The 8,144-nt window shown below is 47.4% G+C and overlaps 1 long non-coding RNA gene across 1 annotated transcript; it reads left to right on the top strand.

Moving 5' to 3' along the window:
- On the top strand, positions 1–7,116 carry LOC128876345 (uncharacterized). Its single transcript, XR_008457007.1, has 3 exons — positions 1–2,127; positions 3,034–3,172; positions 6,908–7,116. It is a non-coding gene; the product is annotated as an uncharacterized LOC128876345 (long non-coding RNA).
- The last annotated feature ends 1,028 nt before the right edge of the window (positions 7,117–8,144 follow it).

The raw sequence follows: 8,144 nt of genomic DNA, 5'->3' as shown, positions 1-8,144 counted from the left end.
TATCAAATTTTCCTCGCGATCGTGCAAACTGGCCGATATAATACAAAATATTAATAGAATTGCTCGTACATGTGGAATTAAGTAATAATCGTTCTTCCTTACGATATCAAATGTCTCGATGCTTTCGTCTGGCACTCGTGTTGATATTTCCAACACGTAAACCTGGAAATGCTACAACACAGGCTTCCATTCAGCGAATAATTCACTGTCCCAGCATTGACACTGACGGAAGACCGGACAATTGGTTCCCCCCGCCCTTTCTTTGATCTCAGAAATATCGTTTGCATCTCAAGGACGCCTTGACGAGGAAGTTGCAAGTTTTCTAATGACGTCCGCGATCGCCCACTGCTTCTGGATGCGAATCAAGCCCGTGATTTCCTCGCGTCTAGAAGAGACGCGTACGTCGACTGCGAAATTCCGACTTTCGTCGAACTCGAGTCTGGATGATTATTTATTTTCAGCTGGCAAAGCTAACCTGCGACGTTCGCGATTTCCTACTCAAGGATTCTTTCGTGTACGCAGCCACTCTGGATCGTTTCGGAATAAATATCTTTGGCATCGGGCAGCCTTTCCTCGTCGCTGGAATAGCTGCCAAATTCTGCCTATTTACAAATCGAGACATGGCTCGCGTTTAGCTACCGTGTACATTGAAAACCATAAAGCTTTCGATTGAACTGGTTTCTACGTAAACAGTTTTACAGATAACAGCAAAGAGAAATAAATACAATATTCCCGTTAGTTGGACTGATTTGAATAAAGCGTCGCGAGTTGAGTGAACCACGTTTCGCACGACAGTCGCATATGCTCGCATGGTTCACGGTTTAATTCTGTGCCTCTGTTATCGATAATTTACAACTCTAGTTTAAACAGATATTCTTAATCGCAAGATGACGATTAAGTAAGTGATTAAATATAAATGCACAGAATTAATGTCTACATCTACTAAATACTTTTATAAGACATGTTTCCACGTGTGCGTAAAGAATGTGGGTTTACAGTTGTCGGTAAATAATAACGCCGCGCCGTTGCTTCGCAATCAATTGCCGTGACTGCGTCAGTGAAAGGCCACGCAAATGACTCGTTAGCTTCGTACGTGACAAAATGTTGCCGCGCGTGTTCGAAAGGAACGATCTCTGTAAAGGGTGAAGGATTCATCTGCCGTCCACCTTTCCCCATTGTCGAGGCGTCTACGCGTTACTCACCTGACCATAAAGATAACTTTCGTGAATCATAAAAGTGACTATGCATCGGTGTGCCGTGGGTGTATCCATGCGTGGCTCGCACACGTACTCGGAAGCGGATAGGCGCGTACAGTCGATGAATAGCCAACTCGAATCATTAACGTTCGATATCGTACGCTTTTACGCGCCGCCCAAAATCGTCGATATTTTAGTCGTAGTAATTCGTTGCCACGGGTTAATAACGCAGAAGAAGATATAGGGGATGCGATTTCTGCACCGCTGAGGTCGATCATTCTTTCTCTGCTCGGCCACCGTATACACGCAACGGAAAACACACGAGCGTTCGCGTGCGTGTCGAGCGACGGTTCCCATGGGATGCGAAGGATGTACGCGATATTTTCAAGTTTCCCAGCAGTCCCACGGCGACTTCCGGTTCCGCGGCTAGTTATTCGCTTCCGGTGCCATGACAATTTTCCATCGGCGAGGATAATGTCTGTGGAAAAATAATTGACGCTGTACGATTCCATTTCATCGGACTGGAAATTGCAAGAACGCGAAGCAGTTATGTTTTCATACATACGTACCGAGCCCAAGAACCATTGTACAGCATAATTTTGTCTCGTTCCCTTGATTTATCCGTGTCTCCAATTACGGTACTTGGTTGCATAATGACGAGTGCCTGGAAGACGTCGTAACGTTACAACGAAAACGTACAAGTGTACACGTAACGGGTAACCGAACGAAACGTTTCTCTACGACCTTGATCCTTTTTTTCCCCGTGAAATATGGCGCAGGTGTTTACCTGGCCGGTCGGGATGCAACCAGGCCTGTCCGTCCGTCGTGCGCAAGCCAACTTGAAACCGGAAGCGTCGCTTTCTGCCCTGCTGGCCACGAACAATGAGATCGAGAGATTCCTGGGAGGACGCGAGCACGATCAAACGCTAAGGTGCTTTATCGACATCGAGGATCGAGAATATTCGTTTTCCAGGGGTCAAAGATCCGTCGCTAGAAGTCGTCAATTTTTCTTCGACGTTTTCGTTCTCTCCCTTTGGTTATACAGTAACCAGCTGCACCAGCGTAAATACTGTTAGAAGGAACTGTGACTTTATTTTTATTAAAATAAAATATAGCCTGTTAGGGTGTAGTGTAACTTTTTATTACTAAAAAAATGTTTTGAATCGGTTCAGTAGTTCCAGAGATTACCCCCTGTACATACAAACAAATTTTACCTCTTTATAATAGCAGTATAGATGTACACACCGCGTCACGCGATTCGGACGAGACCGTATCTTTTGTTTTCGAGGAAGAAAAGAATTGAATTGTGCAACAGAGTCCGTTTTCCCATGACCTCGCCTTCTTTGCGAACAGTTATGAGAAAACCGAGACGAGTGGAAGATTTACCGTCACATGGAAGATTGCGCCACTTTTTGGTTATTTGTACGAGCGTTCGGGAAAGATTGCTCCTTTTTCTTGCAAATCTGCTGGCAACGGTACCGCGTTATACATTTCAAACTACCATTCCCATTTCGCGACGTATCGACGATGTAGTTAACAGTCGGACCGAGTTATCTGCGAGTTAGTACCTCGGTTATTCCGTGGGGGAAACGCCTGCATGACCAGATAAGTTAACTCATAATTGCTGTTAGAGAATCGAAGGGAACCGATAATCGTCGACGACGAATCCATCGGATGCCCGCTTTCCAGTTAACGGAAACCACGTTCGTGATCCTAGTCTCGCGATATGGAAACAATTTTCATTCTAAACGCCGTTCCGTGCGTTACCCCTATGATACCGCGTATACGCGTATGTAAATTAGCGGCGCATTTGTGATATATTGTTTGTTGCTTTTAGGATACATTGACACCGACGTTTCCGGTTGTTTGTGCCTGCCCGAGCGATCGATAGAGCGTCGAGACAATGGAGAAGATCTTTTCACGGCCAGTGTCGCCGCGTAGTTCGAGTTCGGACGGCAACAGGTGTGATGCAACAGGTAATCAAACGTTGGTGCCGTGATTCGTCGTTTATAGGACGGCTCGGTTGTTTTCTGTTCGCCTATCGACCGGCTTAGATTCATTTACAGACCGTCTTAACGTTCTATCGTTACCATACGACGATTTTACACGGCGTGGCCGCAGCGAAGGTGCCTCGTGGCAAGTACACGCAGGTTATTCACCGCGAAACGAGCCCTAGTCGACGGTCGTTCGAGTAGGACGATGAGACATAAATCCCTCTGCGATCTAATTTTTACCTCAGTTTTTCTAATTTTTGATCTCAGTTTTACCCTTGGACGTAAATTATAGTTTTCAAGCCAGCGAAAATTGTCCGTCATCCAGCTGACACCCTTTTGCGTTAACACACTATTAACGTCCCCGTAGGATGACACGGGAAACAGGATTTAAATGAATTCCCCGAACGTTTCTCTAGGTTTTCTCGGCGACAACGAGAAGAAGAATGCATTTACCTGGTGACCAACGCGACAGGTGTACCGCGCATCGCGGCCGAGCCGCGGCACGAATCGATCCGAAGGGCCCCTGGTCGCGGGACTTTTTTCTCCGACACTTTCTTCTTTTAGCCGCGCTGGCTGCATTTCCGGTTGAGCGTATGTACCCCGTGTCTCCCTGGGGGCCCCCTCCTCTTCCTGGATGGACATTTCGCTCGACAAACGCGCCTCTCTCGTTTGTACCTCGGCTGTGGTGCGCGCATCCGCGACGGAGATGGTCGCTTGTTGCCAGGCGGAGACGGACAAACTCTCATGTAAATAAAAACTTGGAACGACAACCGAAGAAAGAAATCGCAACCTTCCAAATCGAAGATTCTTAACCCTTTGCACTCTGCGCCATCTTGTTGCAAAATGTGCGACAGCCGAGTGCAAAGGGTTAATGGTGCGCCAATCGTTACGGAGGTATTCTGGTGTGAAACTTTGGATTTTTTAATGATAGAACAGGAGCACCTTTAGCAGCAAAAATTCCGAGGCATATTTATTCGTATTTCAACAACATTTACTACTTATTTAGTCGAAAGAATGATTTATTATTATTTTGTTGAAACTGTGTTCTATTGACGACGATTTACGTTGTCGCGTTATTATCGAACCAAAATGCAACCACGGATGCCAAAGGGCGGTTTAATTTAGCTAATCGTTCGGATAAGATTCCGTCCATTCCTGTTGCCAGGCTGCGGTGCACTCGCCACGTGCACAGGTCGTCGCGCCGCGTCGTGGCTCGCGAGAAACGAAGCATGAACATAAACGTTATCGCTAAAAAGCGTTCTGCCTGGTTTTTGCTCGGCCATTAAGCGTTTTGCCACGGGACGGCCTCCCGTCGACGCCGATTCCCGATACAAAATTCATTCGGTGGTTCTTGCCAGCTGTCCAATAATACGCGGCGACGTTCGAGCAAGACGTTAACGATCTCTTATCTTCGGCCCGTAGCCTGATTCTTCGGTGTTTTACAGCGATCGACGGGGTTACGTAAACGCCTAAGTCCGCGCACGATTTCCGGTATCTAAAAGCGCGCCACGAATCGAATCACCGACCACCTTCGACCTTTGCGCGAATGTTTCGATGTTTATGAATCGATAACAGCGATTCCATTCGACCCACTCGAGCTCGAAACGCTGGAACACGATGGAAAAAAAGGGATGGCTTGTCGCGTTGCACGACCGGACGCTGTGTATGACACGGGAGCTCCACGGGTCCGTTTCTCGAATCCCCCGTGAATTCTTCCAGTGCCATTTACAGAATCCAAGTCCAACCGATCCCTCGGCAATGCTCCTATTCTCTGTTCCGTCCGAAACGTGTGCCGAGACCACTCGTAGATCGAAGGAAACACGAGTCACTTACCTTTCAGATGTTCCTTGAATTACTTTTTACTTATTATTATCAACGTTTACGAAACGATTCACACGCGGGCCGAGTCTCTCGAGCTATAAATCATCGAAGCTCGGGGCACCTGTATGCAAGAACGCGACGAAAAGAAGCGAATTCTTCGAGGATAATTCACGTCTCGGGTATGTCGACGGTTTCTTTCCCTTTTCTTGCGGGTCCGTCACGGAACGACGATCCCTTCCCGGAAGCCGTGTCTGTTGGATCCGCCAAGTGCCACGATTTCTTCCCCGAGCGTTCACCAAGCTCGTCCTTCGATTCCACCGATTTCCCACCGCTCGGTTCCCCACCATCCAGGGCCCCCTCTATCGTCCTAGAGATTTTCGATTCGCTGACTCTCATCCTCGGAGAATCGTTCGCGTCGGTTCGTCGGATTCGACGGGCTTTGTGTTTTCCCTCCTAGAGAGCCCGGCCACGGAGATTCTCATTTTCTTCGCCGTTTTGTTCCGCGACGAGTCCCACCGATTTCTCACGGTTACACGTTCCCGAGCCCAACGAACTCGAGACCGCACTGTCACTGCTCCGAACGATTTCGATCGGTCGGTCGGTCCATTTACCTCGCTCCAAAACAGATTTCAAGTTTGCGCGAGCAAGACGAATATTATTTGAATATTATCAAGACCGATATCGCTGCGTTTCATTCCGAATCTTTACCAAATTCTCTACCAAAAATATTACATATCGCGTAACGAAGGATTTGATCGATGCAACAAAGACTTCTAGAAGCGTAAAAGCTTCTGAAAGCTGAACCTCCATCCAGGGGGTCTCCATCGTTTCGAGATTAGTCGAGATTACTCTAGCGTCCTGTGCTTCGTATCGAACATCCTCCCGCGAGTTTATTTTCTTCGCTCCTGTACGTCGTAATTTACAAGCATTAATTCAATCAGCGCAACGGCGACGAGTGATTTATTGTAAAGATGGCGAGGTCTGGTATGCAAGGGAACCCAGCAGGCGTGTTTTCCCGTCTGGTTCTCACGATTCGAATCTTCTCAGTGCACCGTATATACCTGCGATTCTTCGACGATTATCTGCGAGTCTCCTTGGTTCTCAAGCCGCTCTTCCGGTCGCGCTATCATTCCGGTTCTCACGACTTATTCGAACATCGAGACAGGCGGTATGGAAATAACAGTCTCTCGACGATGTCCTTTCTGTTCGTTCCTAAACGAAACGAGTAATTACCTCGACGACGGCCGGGTTCGAGGAACAGTTTCTGCTCGAAACGCGTAGGAGTACCGGCGGAGATTATCTTTATTGACTCCAGGAGACGCGCTATCGTCCAAGGAGCCGCGTCCAAGTGTGTCAGGGCGAGCGTTATCGACGATTTTCACGTAGACTCTGCGACGCTTTTTAGCCTTTGGGTCTCTCTTCGACGTATCATGCAAAGTGACATCTTCGAGATGACTTTTATTTTACATTAACAACGACTGAATAATTTTTTTTTTCAAAATCGATGAAAGCCTTCCAACGATTGCTTCAAACTCGAGATCTAATTACTCGGATGTTTAGCGTATCGTTTGCCCGGACATCCGTTACGTTGCATAGCGTGTATAAACACGCCCGAGACAAAACCGACGTTTCTCGGCCTCGACGCCGTATATAATGAAGATTAGCTCCCGTCGCTAAAAGCAAATAAGGAAAAGCTGTAATAAATACGTGTTCGAAACTGGTTATACGCTGGGCTCGTGTAGAAAACTGCCGGTTTCACTTCGTACCCCTATCTTTCGACCCGTTCCCAGGAGAATCGAGGCTTTCCGTCGATGTTTTGCCGTAGAAAATTTTTCAGGAGGTTCGACCACTCGTCAAACTCGTAATCCACCGCTTAACCCAGTATTCTCGTTTCAGAGTGGATACGAAGGATCTTCCCTCTCGCTTCTCGATCGTTCCTGCATCCACGAGGGAACGGGCCGTTTATTCGAAACACCTAAAAACGCACGAAGGAACATCGTTAAACCGAAGAAACTGGTTGGTGATTGGAAATGGGATGAATCGAAGTCGAGATTTTCACCCTTCGAGCGCTATGGCCGCATGTATGGGCAATTATCGATGTTTTTCATACTGTTTCGCAATATTTATTTAATTCATATATTTAGATTCGTTAATCCTCTAGTTAGGACCCCAGCGACCGTAACCGTTAAGCTTCGAGTCCTCGGCGTTCAAGGGATTAAACGATGTCCCCTGAGCCACGCCAGAGTTTCCACGTAAACTATTTTCCGCAAAGTTCCTTGTACGTACGATAGTTGGTTATCGCATCACGGTGTCGTTTAAATGGGTCGAACGCCGATCAGAAATTCTCCTCTCGTTTCAAACTCGCGCGCTCCTCTGCTCGCGAGCCGCGATTTGCCGCGCGTTCCAGCACGTTTCTCGATAGACGCACGAATCGAATCGATGGCACGCGATTACGAGGAAAAACCGCGGCACCGACGTCTGTAATAACGTGGAATATACAGGCGTAGCGTTAGCGTGCGTTTTTTCGTCGGTCGTCACGCGCGCCGTTTATCGCATTGTACTTCTTGTCCGTTTCTTTACCGACCTTCGTCGAAACTACAGCGTTCCTCGATCGTCGTTATTTTCCGTTTGTCTCGGTTGCGTAACGCTTACAAAACGCGACGATACCAGCCGATTCCGGGACTAGATTAATTCGATGCCGCGCCTCGAGGCCTGCGATCTTTGGGGAACACCGACGCCGCGCCGGTCACGCGTAGGCTGCGCGTGCACCAAAACCGGGCGAACTTCTTATCTGGATACATGCTTCGAAATAATGGATAAAAGGTGGGCAAATTTTTCTTTCGTTATTTGTTAAATGGAAAGTCGTTTTGTACAAATATTCCAGATTATACTTTTTCGTATACATATAATTATTATAAAGTTTACACTCGGGTAACGTAGCTCATTTTGTTCGCGGAAAAACTAGAAAACGTCGAATTTCCTCTGGATATCTAATCAGGCCCTATCGATCGCGATGCGTCACGCTCGAGGAAGAAAAGAACGGTACCGTCCGCTCGATAAGAGAACAAATTAGCTCGGCGTGACGAAAGAATTTCGCGAAAAGTGGATACATCCGGAAACGAGACGCATTCGT

This window comes from Hylaeus volcanicus, chromosome 5 (assembly GCF_026283585.1).
Source record: "Hylaeus volcanicus isolate JK05 chromosome 5, UHH_iyHylVolc1.0_haploid, whole genome shotgun sequence".
In the NCBI taxonomy this organism is placed as follows: Eukaryota; Metazoa; Arthropoda; class Insecta; order Hymenoptera; family Colletidae; genus Hylaeus; species Hylaeus volcanicus.
Note: the sequence above shows the minus strand (reverse complement) of the source record. Positions and strands in the feature narration are given on the sequence as shown.